At 36.7% G+C, this 26,615-nt stretch overlaps 1 protein-coding gene across 3 annotated transcripts in view; it reads left to right on the top strand.

Moving 5' to 3' along the window:
- LOC149085114 (heparan sulfate glucosamine 3-O-sulfotransferase 5-like) overlaps positions 1-26,615 on the top strand; it is an 80,140-nt gene that overhangs the window by 37,296 nt on the left and 16,229 nt on the right. For 2 of the 3 annotated variants that reach the window (XM_089232923.1, XM_089232925.1), the window contains one exon: positions 18,982-19,062. The gene's annotated coding sequence lies outside the window, so the exon portion shown is untranslated. Of the gene's footprint in view, positions 1-1,487; positions 1,787-18,981; positions 19,063-26,615 lie in introns of those variants that run through there. The other variant, XM_089232924.1, reaches the window with a different exon arrangement.

Below are 26,615 nucleotides of genomic sequence, written 5' to 3'. Positions count from 1 at the left end.
ACGATTTAAAAAAATATCGTTGTATCGAGTAGCGAGGTTTCACTGTATATAGGTCTAACACTACGTAAGAGGTCTTGTTGTGGAGAATAAAATAAACTCCACTACACACGCACACAGGAAATGAGATGGGTGGTGAAAGGCTTGAATGCTTTCATATTGCAGTGATACTGTAATATGAGTTTTCTTTCTAACTCTTCTAACGAAGATAATTCGTTCCGGATTCCAGTTCGACAGCCGAAATCTTCGTAAACAAAAACACGATTTCGAATAGGTTCGAAGAAAAATCATTTGATTCGTTCCAGCAAGTGCCAAATATTTTAAAGATAGTTTTTTTAAAAACGCCAAGAAGTGCTTTAAAAAAAGACAAAAATTGGCGAAAGGCTAAAATGAACAGTTTCAAAATTGGATTAATTTTCATTTATAGGAAAAAATTAGGTACTGAAAATTTTTTTACCCCATTCACGCAGACTTAGTGACAGATACGCACAACTTCATTTCCGCACAAGTATAATTTGGGGACCATTTGAGCACATACACAACCAAGCCCCCTTCTTAAATTTCTTTTTTTTTCTTTCTCTACCTGTCCTTTCTTTTATTCCTTTCCTGAAGTGGATAGGAGTTGTATAGGGGCTGTATTCAGAGGGCAAAAAGGACCCCTGTTTTGCGCAAGTGTCTCCAAATTCCCCATGAGCGGATCTGTCTGTACACCGCTCCTAGAATGTTCAGACTGTTCAGTTTGATGCTAAGAGTTTCGCACTGAAAGAGCGCGTGCTCTAAAAACATAAGCTCCTTTTTTTCAATGCATTTTCTATTAGCTGAATGCTTCATTTCTCATAAAACGGTTCAAAAACTTACAGAAAGAGGAGCGAAGGCACATCTGGCAAACGATTCCGAAGTGGACATGAGTTAATCGGTCTAGAGTGACAGTAGTTCTCTGACGATGGTTGGAGTTAATATTCAGATCACGAAAGGGACTGTTTTATGTTAGCGCGTGCATCCATATCAACGAAAATGTTCGTTAGCTGAAAAATTCGTAAGCCGAGGCGTTCGTTAGCTGAGGTATGATCATATTGCGGCGGTAATATCGTCGGAAATCTTCATTACACACATTTCCCAAATTACAATTACATCTTCGCAAAGACTTCTGTTCTGATGGAACGCGAGCACGCAGCGGTGCAAAACATATAGGTTATTTGATGGTTTTGTCATCACTAACCTCATATCCGTCCTTTAATGTTCTCTGTTCTCGCATAGCTAATCAACTCGCTGTTATTTTGCGAGAGGCAAAATAACACGTTACGTTCCGTTCTTTAAAATAAATCTTTAAAACGAAGCTTATATAGAGAAGAGAGAGAGAGAGAGAGAGAGAGTGTGTGTGTGAGAAGAGAGAGGCGACTGGCTTTTAGCGCCTCCTGGCTTCCGTCCGCTCTCATGCACGTCCCAAGAAACACACACGCAAGGCGTGCAAGATAAGATGAAGTCTATTCTCTTGCTTTTAATTTTGAGCCGTTCTCGTTTCAAAGCCCCGTCAGTTTTGTTTTACGATGGATCCTCAAAGGGTTGGACGAAAGTTGTTTCTGATAATTTACGCAAAGAATATCGGAAAAACAACATCCACCTCATTTCAGTTGATTTGCAGACCGCCATCCGAGGGAGATACCGCAATCGATCGTGCCAAAGCAGCTGCTCAGTATCATCCTAGACGACGTTAGTGTCTATCTAAAAACGTTGCACGTGCAAGTCACGACAAGCTTCCGAGTCGACACGTGCTCTAGCTCAAAAAACGGTAGGTTTTCTTTTTACCAATTTATGGTTTGTGTGTTTCTGGTAAATTACCCAAGATCAATTTTTACGGGAAATTGTTTTCTGGAAAGCATGGTTTTTCCTCAACGTTTTCCGTGAAAAAGGTCTTACTTGGTTATCGCGGAAAAACCTTTTCATTTATGTGTATCCATTTTCATTTTAATACACAATTTTATGGATTATTTTTGATATGGGATTATTTTTAATTGATGTACCAAGAGAAAGAGATGAAAAATGTGTTTCTAGTATAGTCAAAACCTTAAAATTTCTCTAGAGTTATGCGTAGTTTTTCATAATCTATATTCACCCACCGACTATCTTGTGGAAGAAATTGGAATAGAACCCAATAATGCTTTCCGATCTTCGATATCGTTTTAATTTAGAACCGCTAAAGAAAGTATTTGCTTATTCGATTTAACTGTATGAAGTTTGCTGGTTGAACGAATAAGGACTTTTGTTTTAACGATAACCGAAGTTCGTTAAAATTCCATTATAACAATCGCTAAGGGAAACATGAATATTTGGAATATATTTAACGCGTAGGTGGTATGGAAGCGCGGCTATGGGGTTTTTGTCATCGAATTCAAAAATGATCATTAAAAGTGAACACTCTTTGAAGAATTTCGATGCATTTAAGTGTTTTTCGGGCCACCGTAGGCGTAGGGTCGAAAACAAGGGTTATTTTTCATAAAACTTCATCGGCCGCGAAAGCTGTCGATATGATTGATGTTTTCATTAATTCTTTTATGAATGTTCGATGCGTATAGACTTCCAAATGTGGAAACAAATATGTATTTCCTAAATTTTCTTTTTTGTGTTACAATAAAAATCCGTTATAACGAGTACGGCTTATAACGAGAATCTCGCTATTACGAGTAATTCGCAAGTGATTGTCAAAGAGTTAAAGATACAAAAATATTCGCTTATAGCGAGGTATTTATGAATGAAAACATTCGTTTCATTCAGAACACATTCGTTATAACGACAACGGTAATTCTCGTAAAGCATGTTTTGCTTTCACTTTCTTTAAGAATTATACATAAAATGGAAAGAGTGGCATTTTTTTAAAATCTCTTCACAATATTCATAAGCATTTATAAACGGGACATGTCAGCACCTTCCCATGGATAAGACCACATGCTGTATCTGATCTTATTATCTATATAGGAGATGGAAAAAAACTTCATTTTATCTGTAGGTGTGTTGACTGGGCAGGTGGGGCACGGTCTCTGGTTTTGACATCGTTGTTATTTCCCTTGAAAAATTCTTTCCCCCTCCCTCCCCCGCTATTTCCTTTCTTCGAATCTTCCAAAATTGGACACAGGGTAAGCAGGTCTTAATCATTTTCTCTGCCTTAAGTGTTATTAGACACTTTTATAATGTAACGAATACTCCAGTTGCAGAAACTGCTGCATTTCACGAAGTGCAAAGTTTTGTTATGTAATTAACATCGTGTATATGCATAAGCAGTTAACTCTAGTTGCATATTTCGGCAAAAGTAGTTCAAAATAAAAGGAAAAAGAAAGGTAAATTAATCTAGTTTGTGTGTTCTCTCTTTCCCCTTTTATATGTTTCTACAGTGCAAAAAATTGAAATTCCTTTATAACGACAATTTTCTCTCTGACTGTGAACTGTCATTATAACGAAGTTTTACTGAATTTTGTGTCACTGAAAATAAAGTATGCCCATTATGATTACCATTGGGGATAACTTTAGCATACATAGGTTGTAGAGATCTGATATACGATGAACAGTTTTATAGAAAAAAGTTTTGTCAATCTCTCAGGCTAGAATCTTGTACAGTAATACCCCGAAATACGTGAAACCGGTCATAATTGCGTGAGTCGAAAGCACGAAAATCGGAGAATTTCATAAAAATGCATATAAATATTAGTTGATTGGGACCAAAATTTGTAGGAATATCTATCTTTTTTTTTCTTACTGTGACTTTAATGCTGTAGCACTCTTCTATGGAGCTTCTTAATAAACTTAAATTGCGTTGTAACTGCAATATGGTCCGGCAAAAAATATTGCATTAAGATCTGTATTTGCGCTCTAAAATGTGGGCAGATGAAAATCATGTGATTCTTCCCGTTTTGAATGTTTTAATAACGCCTTGACCAATCGAAAGAAATGAGATGTTCGTGTTTGAATTGTGAAGGAAAAAATTTCGGCCATGTGTTGAAGTTGATTGAAAGTTGCAGACCAAGTGCATTTTGTCATCAAAGAGCAATACATTAAACAAATTATTTTTTAAACTGGCGTTGGACTTGAGGTATAAAAATTGTAGCCTTCTCTTTAAAATAAAAAAAAAATTGCAGATACCAAAGAAGCCATGCGATTCCATTTCTAAATCCCAGCAAAGTTTTCATCTTTACATGCTGTGTGTAGCCTCACAAAAATTAATGTAATTTCATTACATATAATTAATTATGATCGAATAAAACAATTCTTTACTTGATAATCACTTACGGCCGTGTTCACCAACACGGTTTTAACTACAATCGCCGATGAAAGGATTGAAGATCGAAACGGATTGGTTAAATTGAGGATTTTAACCACTCCGTGATGATCGCTAATCCTTTTACCTGCGATTGTAGTTTAAACGCTGTCGGTGAATACGGCCGGTAATGATGTCCACTATCTCAGCAATAATCCCGTGATTATGCTTGAATTTCAGAAATGTGCATTTTCACAGAAAATCACGTAACTACGAAATCTCGCAACTCGGGGTAACGTAAATCGGGGTATGTATGCGACTGAATTCTCTTAATTTTGTTTCTCGTAATTTTAATACACAACTCCATAATAACATTACTCAAAGTTCAAACGGTAATATTTCCCATGTAACGGAACAATTTAAAGGATTCTTTACATGTGCAAAATTTAAGAATACTTACCGGGTGAAATGGTCGTGACTTCCCGTATATTATAGCCAGCGTTTCTAAACCTTTCTGAACCTAAGGATCAGTAAAATGTCTGAAACAATTCGATGAACCACTAACTTACAGCGTGAGTGGTGTGACCATATGCCTTGTACAGTAAATAAAAGACATTTAAGTTCAGGTATATAATATTTGTTTTGTTTTAAGTTATTTTCGTGAAGTACTTTCAAAATTCACGCGATTTCCATTAATTTTTCCTTACTCACCAATTGATAATTTTTAAGCGATAATTGACGGTTTTCTCGACTTACGGCAACGTTTTTGATGAAAATGTCCGACGCTCAGTATTTTATGCTCCCAATTTCTTGTATTTTCCTGAATGAATATGGTCACCCAAGTCATGATGAATGTTTCATTGAAACAAATTCTTGTTCACTGTGATTGGCACGCACACACACAGCAGCTCTTTATTTATTTATTCAATATGGCTTGGCCGAGGCCTATACAACGGAATGCAATGGTGAAATTTGATAGAGGAGACGGTTGATGTTGAAAAAGAAATCGGAAACTGTTGTACCATCAATAATGTTTGATGGGAGGTTGTTCCAATCGGTTATTGTTCGAGAAAAGAAACTAAAGGTGTCATTCAAGTATTACGTTAGCATCGATATGGAGGGGAGGGGCGAGGGTTTTCGGGTTTGCTTACTTTTGATGACAAGGGGGGGGGGGTTTGAATAATGATTACGTCATCAATCACCCTTTGTAAAAATATGAGATATTCTTAATGGCATCTTAGTGGATGTATCAAAAATGAGAAGAATCTTTCGCTAGTTTGTGGCCCTCTGAACTGACATTCTTATAGAACTAGTTTAGTGATCTCTAAATGTCCCGCTTATCCTTCAAGTGAGCTGGAAATGTGCACGGGTTGCTTAAAGTGCTCTGGAACTGTGTCGCGCGTCACTCAAATGATCTGTAGCTATACTTAAATAATCTGGGAATGTCCCGTGGGTAACTTGAGTTATGTAGAACTGCACTGCGGGCCGCTTAAGTGCTCCAAAACTGTGCCACATAGGGGATCTCTAAATGTGCCACAGACCGCTTAAGTGTTCTGGAACTGTGCCGTGGGTCACTCAAGTGATCTGTAAATGCGTTGCGGGTCACTCAAGTGATCTGTAAATGCGTTGCGGGTCACTTAACTGATCTGTGAACGTGCCACGGGCCTACTTGAGTGATCTGAAAATGCGTCACGGGCCACTTAAATACTCTGGAATTGTGTCACGGGTCACTTAGGCGATCTGTAAGTGTGACGCTTAGTTCATTTTCACAAAATTAGGCTTGAGGTGGTGGCCCACATCAGATAGCTCCGAGGGGTCACATTTGACCCGTGGGCCTTAAGTTTAGCATTTGTGACTTAGAGGGTGGGTCACAATGAATTTTTTAAAGAGAAATTTTGTGTTCTTAGCCTTCAAATAGCACTGAAATTAACAGAAATTGATTATAATAACACATATAAAGCTATTTTAATTTGTTTTTAAATATTTTTTCATCATCGGGGGGCATAACGGGGATCGCACCACACCCCCCCCCCCCGTAATTATCTGATCCCGATATGCATTAGGAGGTGGGGAAGTGCTGACAAAAATTTGCTGACAAGCGGGGGAAAGGGTGGGTCCGAGTTTTGCTGACGAGGGGGGAGGGGGGGGGTCAAAAGTTGCTATAAATGCTGACGTAATACTTGAACGGTCCCAAAATTGAAACAATCTGTGGATGCAAAGAAGGGTTTTAATTTTTTGGAATGGTTAGTTCAGTAACGAGGCGGAGGATGACCAACAGTTTAAAATGAAGCGGGTGGATTTATTTTTAATAGATTCTAATTTGTCTATATTGGAGAGAGTATGGAGGGGTCCCAAATTTCACAGGCATATGAGAGTACAGGAAGGATATAGGTTTGAAAGCAGGGATATCTGAGGTGACGGGTGGAGTTTTAAGGTTTCGACGAAGAAAAAAGAGTTTTTGGAGACACTTGTGAAACACGTAATCGACATGGAGGTTCCAACGGAGGTCGGCAGAAATAATTACACCCAGATATTTATAATAAGAAACGTCAGTGATCAAAGAGTTATTGATAAGAAAGTTATAGTTAAGAAAAATCAAGGGGGGGGGGAAGTCTTTTTTGCGAGTAAGTTCCATAAAAAAACTGTTTTTGAAGAGTTTAGGGGTAATTGCCAGGACGAGCACCATTCTGATATAATGTTAAGGTTATTTTGGAGAGGTGCTTGGTCGGATTCGTTGTGCACTGTTTGGTAGATGACGCAATCGTCTGCAAAGACTCTGATATTTTAATTGATGGAATTAGGAAGATCGTTTATATCAATCAAAAATAATAAAGGTGAGAGGAGTTCAGATATGGTTACCCTATATATATATATACATAAGAACGAAGGTCTAATTTTCTATATTAAATCATGGAAGTACTACTGAACTTATATCAATTCAATAGTTTTCGTTCAGTTGGAATTGATTTACAATGTCTGCCTGCAGACCGCCTGTGTCGTCTTCGTGGATCACAGGTTGAGGCGAATGTTCTTCCAGTGTGTTAAAAAAAAAATGTTTGGAGATGTCATGTGAAACATCTACCCAATGGATACTCCATAGTTCGTCCAGCAGTGCTTGTTTCGTAACAGAATTTTTTTTTAAGAAAGAAGATATTGTTAACATATTGTGGACGGTATGCTGCGAAACGAATCGATCCGCAGTCCCGCTCATTTTTGATATAAGATATAACCACTTTGTACCCCGCAGCATCGAATATATTGCTATCACTATCATGCCAGTTATTTTATAGAAATAATACAAATCATTTATATATGTATATAAAAACAATATATGTGATACGGCGCAAATAATGCATGATATGCGGTACAAACAAAAAACTGTGCATAATAACATTCGTAGCATTTGAGAATGAATTTGCAAATCAATAATAAGTGTAAAATGCGTGAATTAGAAGAGAAAAAAGAATATACGAATGCAAAAATATGTATACTGAATGCAAAAATATGTATACTGAATGCAAAAATATGTATACTGAATGCAAAAATATGTATACTGAATGCAAAAATATGTATACTGAATGCAAAAAATAATATATAATAATTTATTTATTATGGTTTGGTTATAATAAGAGGGTAAATATGGAAGACAAAAACACCGTTTATTCTCTCCTGTGCTTGAAAGATGAATAACGCCCTTTCCCGTTCCGGGTCGACACAATGTGGTATTCATACATGTTCAACCTATGGCTTACGAGCCAAATGTGAGCCGTGACAAATTACCAAACCACTCAAGTGTGGCCCCTCGAAAGATTCTAAAATCATTCAAGTGGCCCGTTGAACAATTCCAGATCATTAAAGCTGCCAATGACCCCTAAACAAATCATTCAAGCTGTCAACTGCACATATCCAGATTACTTAGGCGACCCCGAGCACATTTCCACATTACTTGATCGACCCCGCGACACACCTTCGGTTCACTTATTTGACCCGTGGTACATTTGCAGATTACTCAAGTGACTGGCGGCACATTCTCAGATTACTCAAGTGACTGGCGGCACATTCTCAGATTACTCTAGTGCCCTGCCGCATGATTCCAGATCACTTGAGTGGGTCGCAGCACACTTACAGATCACTAATGAGATACAAATACAAGGCCGCAACAAGCAAAAGCCCAAAGAGCTGGATGAGAAAAAGATGCCCATAACAAATATGGATGTCATATATTTCTATATTTCTGTATTTTAGAAATATATGGATGCCATACTTCTAAAATACAGCAACCCCCCCCCCCCAATTAAAAATGCAATTATAAAAACTAAAAACTATATATATACACGATATGATATTGCCATATATGGTTGCCATATTCTAAGTGTGGATAGCTTCTCGATCTACCCCCAATATGTTTATCGTATTTCTTTTTAAACGTGTCCAAAATTTCAGCTGTGTATGAGAGGGAATCGAACTCACAACCTTAAGTGTTCCGTGAGATGCATTTACATTTTTTAAGCGGCACGCGGCATTTTTATAGATCACTAGCTGCTCTTGGAACATTTCCGATCATTTAAGTCACTCGAAGCGCATTTCCAGATCACTTGAACTGCCCACTGCATATATCTAGATAATCTCAAGCTGCCCGCAGCGCACTTTCAGATCACCTGAGTGGCTCAAGACACATTTCGAGATAACTCAAATGGCCCACGGCACGCTTCCAAACCAATGAAATTACCCGCACTCTCCATAAGTTTGAGCACCCTTGTATTAATTGGTAATGCACCGACGCATCCTACAAAACTAGAATACTATAAACAAATTATGAATGGACATTGATGTTACCAGTTCAGGGTAATCATTCAACCAAGACTTATATCAGCTAAAAGCCTCTTATTTTGTAACTTTTAATACTCTACGAAGATATATATTTACCCATATTCCAAAATTTTCTATTCCAAAATGTGTGCAGCCTCGTTCTTTCTAAATGAGAAATTTTCTACTGCAGTAAGAAATAGAGTAATCATAGTAATGCACGTGGTCTCATGCCTTTTAAAATATGTGTTTTAACTATGTTATATAGTAGAAATATAACTAAAAATATTACTTAACCATTGATTTATTTAAAATGTTTTTCACATATTTTTTATTATATATACTATCTTTAAACTGACATAAGAGTATAGTTTCATATATCTCTAGTACTTAATTTTTTTTCAAATTTTGAAAAAAATGCATTAAAAACAGCTTGCGCGCATTGTAAAATAGCATGACATCAATGAAGTTGAATAAAAATTGACTCAAAATATTTATAAAGGACACTGTTCAGTTCTTGAAATGAAGCAAAAGATTGAGATTTCATTGCCTCAATGTTATTTAAAATTTGAATTTTTTGACTTTCAGAATTTAAAATTTAAAATTTAATTTTAAATAAGATAGAGTTAATGAAATCTCTATCTTTTGCTTCATTTCATGAACCGAACAGTTTCCTTTATTTTGAATCAATTTTTATTCAATTACATTGAATCATGCACACAAACTGTTTTTAATGAATTTTTTAGGAAATTTGTAAAAAAAATGAGTATTAGAGATATGTAAAATTTTATACTGACATTAAATAGTGTATATATGTAATCAAAAATTTGTGTAAAAAATTTGAAATAAATCAATCATTAACTAGTATTTTTAATTATATTTCTACTAGAGAGCATAGTTTTTCACCATGTTAAAAGGTATGAAATCTCTTGAAAATGTCTAGAAATTATAAAATTCATAACACTTTTCCCCCGTACTAATAATAATATTGAGTCATTATAAGCTAGACAGTGAAGTATAGCCTATATAAGATTGATTTTCATGAACGTCTTTTAGTAGTTTCAACATGATTTGTAAAACGTTGTAGTCGATGGCAAAAATGCACGCGATAGAGAAAGAAAAATCTAGATTCCTTTTTATATAGTTCAAGTTTTCTTCAAAAAAAACAAAAAACCGCTTCTATTTTATTTTATTTTTTTAGAAGAATGGTTCACCAACATACATAGCCATTTAGCCAATATAACCCAACGTTCTCTCATGTCTTATTGATCTGCAGAATGGGAATTGAACAGGTGGAACGGAATGCAGTTATTTTTTTCCCTCATTCAGCCCACTTTCCCTTCCTTCAATAACAAGAATATAAATACTCGAGAAAAGATCGAGTCTTCCTTATTCTAAACCATGTTTCATTTTTAACATTACCGATGCATGTACGATATAAATCTTATTTATAATAAATGGCCGTTTTACTTATGTGCATAATGAATCTTTTTACTTTTTTTTTTTTTAATTTTTGGAAATATTTTGAAATAATTCAACTTTTTAAAGAAAAACTATTAACTCGTGATTATTTTAAACTTCGTGATTATAAATTGAATTGAAATTATTTTTCCGAATTTACATTGTAAAATAATCCCTTTTTTTTGTTCAAAAATTATATTGAATATATATGTTACTGCCGAAGCCGGAAATTGGCCAATTTCGTTGTAAATTGACCTTGATGAAGTCCGAATTTCGAGCTTTAGCCAGTCGATTCGCGAAGTGGCTGGAGATCCCTGGGCGATAGCACTACCTCCTATATACATAGGAGGTAGTGCTATGGCCTATCCTATATACATAGGAGGTAGTGGTCATAGTCCGATAACAAAAGGCATGATTCAAGGGTCATCGCCAAGTTGGAGTATTTTTTCGTGATAATTGTGTCCACGTTAACTATGGCAACACATCAAACTGCAGTCACGATGCGCAAATTATTTCTTTTCTTTTTTCAAAATTTGACAGAAAAACTATGTCTATATTTTATTATTTTCAGTTTTTTCTCTCGTCACATGCAGATAATACAATACAGTTATTATATATAGCCATGTACAACACGTTGGCAATGAAAAAAAGAATGGGTCTGGCACCTACCGGACCGTCTTACATCAGCACATCGAAATTTGGCCAGGAATCTCCTGCCACTCCACGAATTAACCAGGCAAAGCCTAAAACATTTCTGAAAATCGGACTTTGTCCAAAACTCCCAGCCACTTCGCCAATTGGCCGCGCTTCAGGCGTTGGCAGTAACATATGTACTGTATTGTTAAATATTATGTATTTTTTATTAAATTTATGATTTTCTCACTTATTCTTTTTGCCTTCTTTATATTTTAAATTTTATTTTTCGTGAGTCTCAAATATATAATTTCTTCAAACCTGAGTCAAAATTAACCATTATAATTTTTTTTAGAAAAAAATTAGTTAATTAATTAATTAGGGTGAATATATCTTCACTAAGACCATTGTCTTTAGGTACCCTCACACATACCTCAAGTCTTAACTTGAAAAAAATAATCATTGAAACCATTTGAAATCATTAAAAACCATTAAAAATGAAGGTACACATATGTGTATATCTAGCGCAAAGAGGATAAGTTTCAATGTACAGTACATGCTCATGTAAAAGTGATAAATCCGGTTATTACGCACAATTACCAGTCATTTCGATGAGTCTGATGAATTTTTGTTTATCCCGCACTGATCACATTCACCGATAATTATTTATAGGGGTCATATCCTTTTACAACCTTTATCTTTTGAACCATTTGGTGATAGAAATAATTAGAAATAGAAAATTTAGAAGATTATAATTAGAAAAAGTATTGAAATAACGTGTCTATTTCAGGCATGTCAGTTGTTCTACTAGGGAGTCGTACATAAACTGAGATACAGAATTTAATTTTCCTCCGTCCTCTAACTTCCAGTTACTAAGTTGTTGCCGTTTCATTTGAATTCCATGTTTCTAAGTGCAATATTAGCCGAGGTGTTTGAGTTCGAAATTCGCTGAAAATTAAGGAAAAAACAACAGAAGGACAAATTCGAGAAAAATTTGAAACATGTGTTGTAGTTTGTTGAAATTTTTCTAAATTCTGAGATGTTCCCTTAACTTTCAATCAACAACATCTCAGCGAATACAGTCGAATCCCGCTACAACGACCTCCAAGATACCGTAGAAATCACTTCGTTATAAAGGAATTCCAGGTTATTTAAAAATGTCCCTATGTAAACTTATCTGGGGGATTAGAAAAGTGTTCGTTAAAACGAGATTTTTTCGCTACAACGATATTCGTTAAAACAGGATTAGACTGTATTAAACTTAGAAACATTGTTTTGTTGAGCTCTGAAAATATAGGGCAATTTTTTTAATTTGAAGTTGCAGAAGGGGACTGTTGAAAAAAAGTAAATTTTTGTACATATATATACGGCTCCCAGTAAAATGCATGAAATATCTAAAATAGTCACGTTGAATGAATATTTTTCTAATTAAAAGTGTTTATATAGCCGTGGTTCACGAGATATTTGAGCTTAAACGGCGTTAAGTTTTAATCCTTTACATACCGGGCAAGCATGCAAGAGGGCCTGGGTTCGAGTCCCGGCGGAGACAAGATGACTTTTATTTCTGAGTTCACCTCAGCATAATATCCAGAAAATAAATGTTTCCTTGATCTTCACATTTTTACTTTCAATTAAATCATTTTTATGAAAGTGAACATAGTTTTATTCAGATTATAATACAGTAATACCTCGACTTACGCTACCCCAAGTTGCGCGATTTCGGAGTTACGTGATTTTCTGTGAAAATTTTACATTTCTGAAATTTAATCATAATCACGGGATGATTAGAGATAGTAGAGATTATTAAGTGTGTAAATCAAGTAAAGAATTGATTTACTCGATCAGAACGTGATATGTGATGAAACTACGCATTGATTATCAAACCCTTCCAAAAATACCCGGCATTTTGCGGACATTTGCAGCTACGATGGAGATTCTTGCAACATGCGTGGTAAGAACTTTGAGAACTTGTTATGAAACTTAACGTGTACACGTACTGTCCTCGTGTAAAGCATCGCTAAATAAAGAGTTTTTCCACCCATTATTGTAATTTCTTGCGTCTTCGTTTATCCTCCAGCTGATCAGGTTGTGGTTTCCGGTCATATATTCCTATGTGTTTTCTACCTCCCCTAAAAGTTTGTAAGTTGAGTTTTGAATCACCTCGTAAAAAGATTCAATCTTTCAAGAGAACAATCTTCCTATTTCTAATCGTGAAGAGCGGCTCTATGCGACTAGGCAGACCCACCGACCCTGTCTGCTATAAATAATAAATAAATAATAATAATAAATAATAATAAATAATAATAATAAATAATAATAAATAATAATAATAAATAATAAATAATAATAATAAATAATAATAATAAATAATAATAATAAATAATAATAATAAATAATAATAATAAATAATAATAATAAATAATAATAATAAATAATAATAATAAATAATAATAATAAATAATAATAATAAATAATAATAAATAATAATAATAAATAATAATTTTTATTTATAATAAATAAATAAAAATAAAATAATATATTTTTATGTTTCTATACAAATATATACAAATTTGGCCAATGAGTGATTTCTCTCGCGTAAATTTTCTTTCCATTTCTGAAATAGAAGAAATTGACATTTTCTGGAGTCTCTTCACTACAGTAATTTTCTATATAATGTAATTTCGTTTAGTAATGGTATAATAGAGTTTTTATGTGTTAAAAAATAAAATCATGTGATATTCTATTTTTCACTGTTTCCACTGTGAATGCCCACCGTGACAACGATCCTGAGAGTACAACGTGAATTTCCTGTTTCTTGGCAATTATCCAGGCATTTCGAACGTTAGACGTTAGCAGCTTAATAACAGCTAAGAGATATGAATATCGTCCAATTTAATGCTGCTTTCGTTATATTCATCGCGTGGCTTTTAATGTACTATAACCAATTCCATTTAACCTATCCATGGTACGTGTTTTCATTTGCATTCTCACGATGACATTCAGCATCCTTAACGCGGTAATGATTTTTTTTATTGTTGTTAAGCTGCAAGAAAGCGACCACATTTTTTGTCCGTATCACAGATGAAGATTTTGCTGTATAGCAGTGCAGTTAAAATAATGTTGGCAATTATACATAGGTACGGAATTTTTCTTGAAGGGAAAGGTGAATCCATTGATTCATTTTTGTTTCAAAAATTTATTGTGATATATTACATAACCACACAATCGGCAAAATGCTTGGAAAATGTTGAATTAACCCGGTTTTTTATTAAGGTGTAAAGAAATCAATGTAGCAATCGTAAAAATGATGAAATTTGGATATGGTAGAGTCTCGATAATCCGAGGTGAACAAGAGCAAGATCAACGATTATTCGAAAAACTATAGCAAACGCTTAACATGTTTGTTTTACTGAAAAAAGACCATAAAAAATACTTGGTCTACCCCTAGGCCTTCAGAGGAGGGTATCTCTATATTGATTTTATGGTGAATATATTTACAGAAAAAATTACGAAAATTCAATGTCCGTTTCGGAGCACCGGGCTGGTGCTTTCCAGCGTCCCACTTGCGCGATAGCCTTTATTTGCATGGAGACTATTAGTCATTCTAATTGAAATTAGAGCTTATTCTTTATTTGATGAAATACGATAAATTTTTCTAACTTGTTTCCTTTAAACTTATGTATTTGTAATTGCTCTTATCTGTTTTGTTTCTAATTCAACTGATTAATTAATTGCGAACTATCGCTGCCAAGACCCCATGGCCTATAGAAGCTTTCCTGTAGAGACTGACCTGGACAGGGGTCCCGGGACCCTAGATGAATGTTATTTTTTTATATTTGTGGAGGCCTCTAAAAAATCCTTTCCAGGGGTCAGCCGAAGATCTTAGCAAAGAGAACCAATCCCTTCCAGAGGTCTTCCATCAAAACCTCATCAAACTGAATACGCGCATTCATGGGAAAAATGAAACGGAAAATGTTCTTGGGAAGGGCGGGGGGGGGGGGGGAGTAGAAAGACATGTTTTGAGAAGGGATTTTGAGAAAAATTTCAGCACCTCTTATTATCTAGAATCTCAAACTTACAAAATTCGAATTATCGAGACTTTACTGACTGTCTCTTAACTTTATTGAAAATACGTTATTGATACGTAAATCTGAAAAAAAAAAACCAGCATTTCAACATAGAACGTATATGTATTTTCCGCATATATTTTTATTTGCATATCAAGTCATATTTTTATTTGCATATCAAGTCATATTTTTATTTGCATATCAAGTCATATTTTTATGCGTAAAAGTTGAACTGTTCGCGAGAAGGTCATTTCATATTGATGATAACCGGGAACAACTGGTAAACGTAAAGGTTAGGGCTAATTTTATATGATTAAAATGCAATGCTTTCCACGCCGTATTCAGACTTTTACCCTTAATTCTTTAATATTTCGTCACGATTTTTCAGTGCATGACCTCAACTGCAGAATGTTTTCAGTTGGTCTTGACACTTACCGATGCTTGGTGTGTGTACATATTTCGAGTTCGGAATGTGCTCTCAATCCCATCAATGAAGCCAAATTATGTATAGTCTGTTCAATATAAGTGACCTAATTTACCCGATCGTTATCAGCTTTTCACCATTTCCCGAAGAATTCGGAAGCTGGGTGTTTCTGAAGAAAATTGAGAAATACCACTTTCCTATATGATACCGGTGAGCTTAAATTAAAGCGAAAAGTTGAAGACGGTTAGATGAAACAAAATTTAATGTCGAATTCTTAAAGATGAACTCGAAGACATCTCTGTGCGAGATCAAGCAGCGGTCACATTCGGACATTACATTCACGTTTTCCGTCGTCCTACGCAAAAGGATCGATATGGTTTATAAATAATGCATAACTGCTTCTTCGAACCCAATATACGAGTTTTGCTGTTGCATGCACATTTAACTAACGTATTTCGTAACGTTCCACACAAACCGTATTACTTACGCTTTTACTATAACGTACATCCGGAAACGTAAAAAAAAGAGCGAATCGAAGTGCGCAACTTGCGCCATCTTACGATTCCAGCTGGAATTGATTTCCCGCCATGGCGTGACTTCGTAGGAGTTATTTACGCAAAGCACGAGATGCGAACACATACACACACATATCTTGTCTACCACATCCACCTATGCTCGCGTTACTAAGAATTGATTATATTGTATTTCTCTCTCCGTGTAGGCTGCCGCAGCACCTACAAGTTCCGAACCCCATTCTGAAAAAGTATATCGCGTGGGCCAGCATAATATGTCACGTGGCTTAAGAGTTTTAAGTTCTCCTTGTATAGCTGTGTATGTGCTTGCTCTACATCGTTCCAAAATCAATACGAGTGGCGAGCTGAAGAAGAGAGAAGGGCATCGTGATTCTTGCTTTGCCCTGTCCCGGAAATGTGTGAAGAATTCGCGCCTCGAATTCGATTCAATAAGTAGGCTAACTTCTTTTCAGTGAGGTTTTCCCACCGGACGTACCTACTTCCTCTCCGGAGAAAAAGTGAGACCCTCCCAGAACGGGCTCGGTGCCAAGATCATTCCAAATACCAAATGAACAGAGCCCTGCGAGCAAAAAAATAATAATAATAAATTATTCGCGTAAATTTCACACGTTTTTCGTCGGCATGGCAGATATTTTGCCAGAAAAGAAACCTTTATTTCCGTATTCTGTGTATAATTCTATTACTCTCCGATATTTGCTTATTTATTTATGACGGGATTCTTTTGTTTTCCTTGAAAGATAGAAACCGTCTTGAAAATTTGATTTTCAAAAATTGAATTAGAACGTTCTTCTCCGCGTATGATGTTTTATTATATCACTGACGCATCGTAGTGAAAGAAGTATATTAAATTTTGAATGTGTAAAGAAGCATAAAAAATATGACACTGTATCATATTTATGTGTTGTGCATTGCCAAACTGAGACTGTGTTCTGCACAAAAGGATCCATTATGTCTGTGATAGTTTATTTTTTGTGCTAATGAATTGCCTCCATAAATCCATTAGCATCTGCGGTTACGAATAAAGTTGTTATTAATCTGAACTGTAAAAGGGTCATATATACATAAAAATATATTATGCCAAACATTATTGTATTCTATTTCCACCATGAGAACCACTGTTGTGGTTTTGCAATGCGCAAAGAAAAACAGATATATGATCTGTTAGTGTAGGCGTTCTCAAACTGCGCGTCTCCAACCTTTGTCAGGGGTGCCGCGGAGCGGTGACCCTGAGAAAGGTTTTACAAAAATATTCTTTGTTAAACAGCTCTGGGGAGCCGGTGGAGCTCGTGGATAAGCATTGAATAGGAGCAAAGAGCGCCGAGGGTGAAAAATAGTTATTATGAACCTGAACACTGATGAGGGAATCGCTGTGTACAAATCTTATCGGATATTCCATATTCACTGCAGATACGTGAAGAAAATGATATGGTATATTTTTATACTTCAGCACCTTCTGGTACCATAAAATCAAAAATGTACATAAGAAATATTGCGAATTTCACTTTCTTCGCTGAGCAGTATTATAAACTTGCGGTATAACATCATTATATCGCAATTAAATAATATAACATCATTATAAAAAAATGAAAATGAGATACCTATTTTACTGTATTAAAAATGAATTTAAAAAAAACGTGAGAAAAAGGGAAATTCTTTTTTTTCGTTTTGAAAAGTTCGATTATTGCCCATGAAGTTTTATTTTGGTAAACCGATGTCTGTACAATGAAAGTAAAATCGTTGGTATTTTCTTTTTAGAGCTTTACCATAGTTTTATCTTTAGTTTCCGTTCTTGTTTCCAGAGAACGAATGACTGATTACTGCATTCCCCACACGGTGCTCAATTTTTCACTTTAAATCTTCATAGAATGAAAGAATAAAGTGGAAAAGAAAAGGATAGAAACATAAGACAAAAACAAAACAAAAGCAAAAAAGGTTAAGAAGAGTAAAGGGCAGTCAGCCTTTTTCAAACGATTCTCCTAAAACCAGAAACGTTTTCCGCTTTAGGTCTTTTTTTTATATCTTCTACCAAATACCACCTGACAACAAACGCTTATTATTCCGTTTGCTTCTCAAGAGCATGTGAGAAGAGTCTCAAAGAGAAATTCGTCGTGACTAGAATAGCGACTCGTAGTTTCAGAAATTTTTGTGGGCGAGAGAAAACAAAATATAAGAGAAAGATTTCGTTCCTTATCCCTTCTTCATTCTCTGTATATTGTATTCTCCGACTCTTTATCTTCTCACTCTCATCCCAGGGACCTTTATATATACGTATAATGCTGATTAATAAATAACATAGAAAAAGGACAAGCTAGTTAGGGGTACAAGCCATACAAATAATAAAATTGGATAAATGCCCAAGAGATATGCTGCACTTACAGATATAATGGACAACGTTGATGATAGCTAAGCTTTCCTAATGTGCTGTTTAGTGTCCCAGTCATTTGTTGTTGTTGTTTTTCGAAGCACTCTTGACGCTTTTTGGTTATCCCTCGGCACATGAAAGAACAAAGACCGAGATTCGCTTAGCGTGCGGAATAGAATCAACTTCGACTTGATATCCTGATTCTACCCCATCATTATTCCACTTTAAGACAAATAAGAGCCATGAAAATTGTTTACTAAATAAACCATTTTTTAGAAATTTTGATATTTTATATAGCACGATGTGTATTTTCGATTTTTGTTGCGGTCACTCTAAGGGTTCATTCATTTCTCACGAAGTTGTTTCTGGACATTATCACTGAGCGAAATTAATATTGTATGTTTAAGACAAATTGATAGGCTCGATATTATATGATTTTCTTTCATTTTTAGATGGGCTGGATCACGGGAACAAGCAGTAGAAGACTTTCTAATTCGTGTATCAGAGGTGAAGTTGGCAGGAAATTATTACTGGCAAGTCTATTTGGTTTTTTATTCAAATGCCTGTCATTACCAATTTGCAATCAGTGTTCGAGACGTTTTGATGTTTACATACCGGGTGTTTCACGAAGGACCCCTAAGTTTGAAAACAAATAACTCGGAAACGATGATAGATAGAAGCATGGTGCCCGAGTGGCATGGTGGTAAGATGTTCGTCTACCATCGTGAAGATTGTTGTCAGGGTCCCGGGTTCGAACCCAAGGGAGGATATAGATAAGATATTTTCCCTAACGAGAACTCGAGGCGACCACCGATAGACAGCGCCTTCACTTCCAACCCATCTCACTAATGGTAGCAAATTGCAATATAGCGATATGGCCAGAGTTGGTGTTTGGTGAAGTAGATAGAAGCATGAAACTAGTGGTATGTTTATTAAAAAAAACGTAAAAATCTAATAAAGAAACCTAAAATATTTAGTTAGAAATTACTCCGATAGATGGCGCTGCAGGCGGCATTACTATACGTAGACTGTACCCAGTGTGTAATGCAAGCAGCCCTCGTTGCATTCACATGAAAAGCGATTCAAAATGTGCACCTTTCACACAACACACATGTCACAAACGAAGAAGGAAATTTTCAGTGACTCTCTGTAGTGTGTCACTGGAAATCGACACACAAGCTTGACAAATAGCCTCCTCCAACTCGTCGAGTGTCAAAGGATTGTTGCGGTAAACAATTTCCTTCAGTGTGTCCCACAGAAGGTAGTCTCAGGGGCTGAGGTCGGGTGAATACTGAGGCCAGTCCATGCCTTTTCCTAGCATTAAAGCATATTACTTGTGGAATCTCGAAACGGCCTTGGCAAAATTTATCCATAACTACTGAAACTATAATAAGACAAATTAAACTGTATAAAATTATATGTAGGGAAGACAGGGTATTTGGCATAGTTTTTACTTTTTGATTTTCAATTTTTCCTGTAATATTTAGAGCAAATGTGACCAATGCTGCGGATAGCGATATTCCTTGGGTAAAAAAAATTAATGATTGAAATATCACTCTAAATTGTATGCCAATTTCACCAACTTTGTTTAAAAAAATGTTAAAAACTATGACAAATTACCCCAAATATATGTGTGTGTGAAGCAGGTTGGCACAACCTCTAGGGTAAGTTGGTATATCATGATGGTTAATAGGATGTTTGGAGAATAAACGTAAGTTAGTAACAACAAAACTTTTATTTCAATACAAAAATACAAAAAGAATGATGTGCATCAATCGCTCAATATTTAGAAGAAGAAAACGAATATGAAAAAAAAAAGTTACGAAAAACATAGAAGAACAAGACAAAGTCATCACTCACAGCTCCATGTGCACCAAGAAAGTAGGTCGATCGCTCACCTGTGCTGGTGTAGTTGTAATTTTCGCACAATTTTACTGCGGTTATACCAAATCGCGGTAAGTTTGTATATGACACGTGTTCTATGCCAACATGCCTTTCAGCTGGGATGCCAACTTGCCCCAATATGACTCTTTACACAAGAGGGCTGCCTCACTGTTTCACAAAAGTTTCATGAAGCATTTAAACACTTAAATAGAAAACGTTATTGACCACTCTATCGATTACAACTATTGAAAATAACCCATCACAACATATTCATGGACTTCACAGAACACAAAAAAGCTCTAAGTGAAAATAATTCCTTTCTGGCAGTAAATCAGGAAACTTGCTGTCCTTCCTCTCTGGAAGCTCCCATCACACTAAAACTACAATGGATGATGCAATACCCTCAGGTGGTTTGAGAGTGGCAATACTAGAACTCAGTGCTCACTACGGGAGAAAAGAGAAGCTGTATGTCAACTTACTCCTTATGCCAGCTAGTCCCGGTCTCCCTTATAAAACAATGAAAAACAATTCACATTTTTTCCCCTTTCATACACACCTTATTCTGCGATCTTTATTAGTATGGCATCAATGTATTATGAAATCTTGCGTACACTGTCATACTGACAATGCAGTGAAGTATAATTCAAGGTGATGCAGGCTGTTTTTTATTTCATCATCTTGTTGATTCCCATAGCCGTTTTATCTTGATATAGTGAAAACAAATCGGATTGCAATACAATTTTATCGTGTTTTGAACGGTACATTTGAACCATTGTTGCAAAATGGTAATGCATAAGTACGCGCTCCCCCGACCCAGTCTTAGAACCATGCGAGGGTAGGAAGCCGATGCCACGGAAAATCCCGTAGCTCCAGTGCCAAGCAATTCCACTCCCAAGTTCGAATGAACCCCTACACTAAATTGACTGCTTTATATACAGCTTCTTTCTTCATACCATTGGTGAATGGAACAAATTCCTAAGCTCTATTGTTGAATCCTCCACTATCACTAGTTTTTTGTCCAATATCAAAAACATCTTTGTCATTTTCAATCGCATCCTCTTGGGGGCCGTTCAAGTATTACGTAAGCAAATTTTAAGCCATTTTTGACCCCCCTCCCCTCCCTTGTCAGCAAAATTTCGTCATCAGCTCTGCCCCTCTGAATCCTAACTCATATTTTCATAAGGGGTGGTTGATTACGTAAGCATTATCCAAACCCCCCTCCTCCCCCTTGTCATCAAAAGTCAGCAAATCGGAAACCCCCTCCCCCCCATCAATGATGACGTAATACTTGAAAAGCCCCACTCCGTCCCGAGTGGAAGCTTTTTTTTTTATCTTCTGGAGCGTTAGTGTTTCATCGCCCCAGTAGCATTTACGTTGACATTTATACCGACTATTTGCCACATAATAAACTTTGGGCACAACTATGTTGTACACTCGTGACAATTTAATGCCCTGCAATTCGCAGTAAAGAGACCACTTGCCTTATTTCTTCAAGACGCATTAATACGAACTTACCTACTTTACGATGCCTGACCAAGAGTAGCGTACCCTCCCACCCTTTAGTGGACACGCACAAACTAAGTCCAAGTCCGTGTCACACACATCTATCACTTATTGTCTGTGAACAAAGCAAGTTAGTAGCTGCTCTATCTTGAGTGCCCAAGTCCAAGGGCAATTCTGTCAACTCTTCCTGCCAGTTCGTGGAGTCTCCTCCTAAAGGAAGTTGACACTTTTTCTCTGTTTACCCAGTTCTTTCTTTAGTACTGGGTAAGCCTTATTGGAGCAGGAATACTCCATTTTGTAACTGGTGTCATGCAATTCATTTGTATGTGAACGGTTCACACATTTCACTTGAGCCTGGCAATCTATTGCCTTGTCGCAAACTTGGCCACAATGCTTGCAGCACTCTTCATTTTTACCCTTCTTAGATAGATGCCCAAATCTCCAACACTTAAAGCATTGGAGGGACCGGTTAAATTCCTAAATCCGGTAGCTTTTCCAGCCCACACTAATGCCGTATCCCATAACCTTCATGTGGGAGAGTGGAGGCACCTGCACAATCCAAAGCCGTTTCCCTCTTCTAGTCTGGAATTTGCCTTGCTCTTTATCTCAAACGATTCTTTCAAGTCGTATTCTTGGACTTCTGTATCTATCTCAAAGACTATCAGTTTCGGGTTAGCTCTTCTGACTTTTAACGCTTCAAAGGTGAAGTTTTTTTCTCCAGAAATCTGCTTGAGGCCCTTTTCAAGTCTCGCTCCGTTTTCTCTTTTCTTTATTTCCGCCGTAAGGGCGCCTTTATTGGTCACCCAAAAATCTTTTACCTAGATTCCTTCTTCAGCTGGGTTTTAGTGTTTTTTTAGCGAGCAGACGATATCTTCATTACCCCCCCCCCCCCCGATCTTTGTTACGACGAATAAATTACGCGGCTTTGTCCTCGAACACTTTTTGGTCGGGCACTACTTCCTGTAATAGGCACTAAATTCGCCGGAGCTTTAGTTCCATCCCAGGATGGCTCCTCTTTTTCTTTATTGTCCACTTGTTCTTTCCCATTTTTACCTAGGACCACACTTCTCAATGTCAGACAGGTCTCAAACAGATCTTGACTTGCTTCTTCCACTGTCTGAGCTATCCTAGCATCATCCTCTCTAGTTTCCACATTTTGGAATCTTTTCACCACTTTTTGTAGGCAATCCCTTTGATGACACCCCCCTGACCAACTTCACTTCTCCTGGAGTATGGCTTCGTGAGAACTCTAGCAGCTCTTCCAAATGGGTTTGGTTCAATTTTTCTTCTAAGGCATCTTCACATTGCCGTCTAAAGTCATTCTCTCGCACGACGAGCTCCAAGTCTTCCCGTAAACATTGTATGGATTTGCTCAATGTATCAACTTTCTCCACTTGATCGTGCAATTCCTCATTGACCTTAGTGAATCTTTCCACTTCAAGCTTCAATTGCTGATTGACCCTAAGTTTCTTCTATATGAGCCCTCGTTCTTTTGTCTTTGCGTCAACTGGAGAGCCTCAAAGGCCTCTAAGCTTTTTCAACTCTTTGGAGTGAACTGCTTCACTTCTTCCTCGTGTCTTTTGGTCAGTTCTGAAAGCATGTCTTTATTTTTCTTTGTCGATGAGCATATCCCTTAGCTCAGACACTTCTGCTTTTACGTCATCTATGAATTTCGCATGGTTGTTCCTCAATCTTACAAGCAGTGTTATTTCTGCACTATGTCTTGATATTTCACCCTTTAGCTGAGTGATCACTGAAGCATCTTCTCTTGATTTTTCTTTAGCTGTTTTGAAGCTTCCTTCCGTCTGAGAAAACTTCTTCTTTAGTTCTTAATTTTCTAACTTTATTCATTTATTTACTTGTTTATACAATATTGGTGGCCTAGAGGCCTATACAAGAGGATGCGGTTGATTTACACATAGATATTTAGTAATATTTAACAAGGAACCAGAGATCGTGTGGATGTCAACAATAGTGGAGGGCAGTTTGTTCCATTCATCTATGGTATTAGGAACTCTTTAACTCTTTAAGAACCACATCGTGGTTCAAACTAGTCTTAGGCTGCTTCTTTTCCGTATGGGCATGTTCCAGATCCTCACACTTTTCTTGTAGGGACTTGTAGTCGTGCTTTATTTTATATTCTTTATAGCGTCGCACTTCTAATTCAGCTTCAAAGAGCAAAGTGTTCTTTTCTTCTACCTGTCGCTTTAAAGCTCCGCACTTTTTTTTCAACTGATTCAATTCGACTTTCATGTCGGCTTTCGTCATTTTACCCTTAGGCATCTTTACACAATTCGTCACGATCACTCACGAGCCGACTATGCACCACCTCCCCGTTAGCTGGCTCCCAAGCCACCCTGCCAAAACAACGAGGAGGGGGGGGGTTAGATTTCCCTACTGTGAGTCAGTTATCATTTTCGTCTTTGATGCTATTCCAATAATTCAAGTATTTCACCTGATCCTTCCCTCTTTTTGGATTTTGCTGCCCTAAAGAACGCTAGCAACTCATAAACTGACTCATATGGCACTTGGGTCATGACTAAGGTAAATCTAAGATTTGCTAAGACCACCATGAAAAGTTTGAGTAACTTCAGACGCACGTATGTCGAAGAGCGCTTGTATAGTTTGTCGCCTCCAGATTCCTTTTCTTATACCCAATATTCCGCATGCTGTATGACAAGATATTTACTAATTTCAACAGTAATCCATCAAGAGATCAATCGTGATTAACATACATACATATTTTAAATCAACGACTTACTATTAGAACTTCAACTCTGAGTCGAAACAAACTCGACAAAATGATCGGTTAATTTTTATTTTAAAAAAGAAAAAAAAAACTGTAATATATATTTCCGGAAATTATTCTGGTTCTGTGGATGCTGGAATATACATCAATTTGGTGAATCCCCGAGAAGATACATTAAGAACAAAGTTCAGCTGCATAACCTTATCGCTGATGTCTATATTGCGTGATCTCGAAGCCAATTAACCTACCTCATAGGGGCTCAATGAATTTCTTTACTGCTAAATGATTCAGGAATGACTAGCGGTGACACAGATATATGCAACGTCTCAACAAAAATGCTGGATTTACTGCATTCATTTACGCAGCAGGTGAAAAGAGAAGATATCGGACAAGAAAAAAAGATCTCGCGTCAGCAATGAATGCCCTCCTTTGACTAGTAATTACTTTAGGCAGGACGCCAAGTCACAGGAAAAATCCAAGTGTCGATTGTATCGTCCGCAGTTTTTCCTTTGAATATAAGTACATTTGATTGCTGAAACTTTTTCATCCATTCATGTAACTCGTTTGTTTAGGGCGGTGCCGAAGCTCATTTTCTATGTTATCATCTTCATTATATTTGTTATGTACGAGTCGTTAGATCTAACAATACCTCGTGGTATTTATTCTCTTACATATAGGATGGCATAAAAATTTCTTTCTAAATGTTTCATATTTCCTACAGCAGCGGTTCTCAACCATTTCTGACTAGCGGAGCCCTTTTCAGTGTATAATTTCTATGGTGGAGCCCTGTTTAACTCGAGGAGTCCTTTTTAGCATATTATTTATATGGCGGTACCATTTAGGCCACTTTTTTTTTGTTTGTTCATCAAATGTATTGATTTATTTTATTATCCTCGAGTGGCCGCGGAGCCCCTGTGAAGTGCACACGGAGCCCCAAGGGCTCCGCGGAGCACCGGTGGAGAACCGCTGTCCTACAGCATTCCCTTTTCTCAGAAAAATATTTTTGTGACTGAAATTAAAGTGGCATCGTGTATAAAAAATATTTTACAGGCATATTTTTCCCAATTTGCATCTACAGGAAAAATATTTGGATTTATAAGACCCAGATTCTCTGTGTTTATTTTGTCTCGGTGCACAGAATAAGAATAGCGGCTATATTCTATAAAAAGCAAGTCAAATGGTATTGTAAAAACCAATATTCACCGGATTACATTCGCAACGTGCACAGCTATAGCATTAAACTCAAAGTAACTGGGAAATAAGGGTAGCTTCATCGATACAGAACTCATCCAAGGCACGCACATGCCAGATAGCGTGCCTCAACCAAAATAATTGGTCGTGAAGCTGATGGAGCTCACAGTCAGCCATTTTCGGTTTATCAACACCATAAGATTAACAGGTAAATAAATTATAATTCTCTCAGCACTTTTAATAACACGAGAAAGCAAAATGTGGTAACATCGATTAAGGGTGGTCTGTAATGCAAAGGAAGAACTTTATATAATATACGAATACATAGATCTCTTGAAAGACTGACTCTTTGCAAGTACAGTAATCTCTCACTTTTGCATCGGTGCAAGGGGACAAAAAAAAGACGCATAAGTGAGAGAGGCGTATAAGTGAAAGGATCACTGTAGTGATGGTGGACATAAGCGTCATCATAGGCGGAGATAGACTTGAAAGTCTGGGGAGGCACGGTCATTATTGCATGATGATGATGTCAATTAATATATATACACATATACATTATATCAGTCGAATCCACCTTTGAGGCTGGGGAGCACTGCCCCCCATGGCCCCCCCCCCGTACCTCCGCCCATGAGTGTCATCAGTCGAGTTGAGTATTAGCATCAAGCTCGGTGATACGATTTTATTTTATCAATATTCTATTATGATTATCATGAATTCTTCAATAATGACGTCTTAAGAGCTTCGATCGCTGTATACTCG

Source organism: Pholcus phalangioides, unplaced genomic scaffold, assembly GCF_987345545.1.
Source record: "Pholcus phalangioides strain wild (caught in Gottingen) unplaced genomic scaffold, Ppha-v1.0 ptg000007l_1, whole genome shotgun sequence".
In the NCBI taxonomy this organism is placed as follows: Eukaryota; Metazoa; Arthropoda; class Arachnida; order Araneae; family Pholcidae; genus Pholcus; species Pholcus phalangioides.
The sequence above is the reverse complement of the archived record's forward strand: the minus strand, read 5'-3'. Positions and strand labels throughout refer to the sequence as shown.